This window comes from Corapipo altera, unplaced genomic scaffold (genome assembly GCF_003945725.1).
Source record: "Corapipo altera isolate COAL_440 unplaced genomic scaffold, ASM394572v1 0, whole genome shotgun sequence".
In the NCBI taxonomy this organism is placed as follows: domain Eukaryota; kingdom Metazoa; phylum Chordata; class Aves; order Passeriformes; family Pipridae; genus Corapipo; species Corapipo altera.
The window spans coordinates 1465077-1466256 of NW_020884872.1; the positions used below are offsets into that span (position 1 = coordinate 1465077).

At 35.9% G+C, this 1180-nt stretch overlaps 1 protein-coding gene across 6 annotated transcripts in view; it reads right to left on the reverse strand.

Annotated features, from left to right (window-relative positions):
- Positions 1-1180, reverse strand: part of SETD4 (SET domain containing 4) — a 12299-nt gene that overhangs the window by 2882 nt on the left and 8237 nt on the right. Inside the window, exon 10 of one of the 6 annotated variants that reach the window (XM_027634669.1) lies at positions 1173-1180. This exon is cut by the window's right edge and continues 651 nt beyond it. The exons of the other annotated variants lie outside the window; for them this stretch is intronic. The gene's annotated coding sequence lies outside the window, so the exon portion shown is untranslated. Of the gene's footprint in view, positions 1-1172 lie in introns of those variants that run through there. 6 annotated transcript variants of the gene reach the window in all.

Sequence of the window (1180 nt, forward strand, 5' to 3'; positions counted from 1 at the left end):
CCCAAATGTTTCAACCCAAACCCAAATGTTTCAACCCAAACCCAAATGTTTCAATCCAAACATTTGAATCAAAATGTTTGAACCACAATGTTTATTTGAACAAAATCGTTTAACCCAAATATTTGAACCACAACGTTTGAACCCAAATGTTTGAGCCAAAAAGTTCCAACAAAAATGTTCAACAAAAATGTTTCAGCCCAAATGTTTGAACATAAATGCTTCAGCCCAAATGTTTCAGCCCAAATGTTTCAGCCCAAACGTTTCAGCCCAAACGTTTCAACAAAAATGTTTCAGCCCAAATGTCTCAACAAAAATGTTTCAACCCAAACCCAAATGTTTCAACCCAAACCCAAATGTTTCAACCCAAACGTTCGAATCAAAATGTTTGAACCACAATGTTTGTTTGAACAAAAACGTTTGAACCCAAATATTTGAACGACAACGTTGGAACCACAACATTGGAACCCAAATGTTTGAGCCAAAATGTTTCAACCCAAACATTTCAACCTCAGTGTTTCAACCCCAATGTTGGAATCAAAATGTTTCAACCTCAATGTTTCAACCCCAGTGTTTCAGCTCAAATGTTTCAAACCAAATGTTCCAGCCCAAATGTTTCAACCCAAATATTTGAGTCAAAATGTTTGTTTCAACCCAAATGTTTCAACAAAAATGTTTCAACCCAAATATTCAAACCACAATGTTGGAACCCAAATATTTGAGTCACAATGTTGGAACCCAAATGTCTGAATCAAAATGCTTGAAGAACAATGTTTGTTTGAACCAAAACGTTTGAACCCAAATGGTCAAACCCAAATATTTGAAGCACAACATTAGAACCCAAATGTTTGAGCCAAAATGTTTCAACCCAAATGTTTCAACCCAAACCCAAACATTTCAACCCAAACCCAAAGGTTTCAACCCAAATGTTTCAACTCAAATGTTTCAACTCAAATGTTTGTTTCACCCCAAATGTTTCAGCCCAAATGTTTCAACTCAAACCCAAATGTTTCAACCCAAACACTTCAACCCAAACCCAACTGTTTCAACCCAAACCCAAAGGTTCCAACCCAAATGTTTCAACCCAAATACTTCAACCCAAACCCAAATGTTTCAACAAAAATGTTCCAACTCAAATGTTTGTTTCAGCTCAAATGTTTCAACAAAAATGTTTCAACCCAAA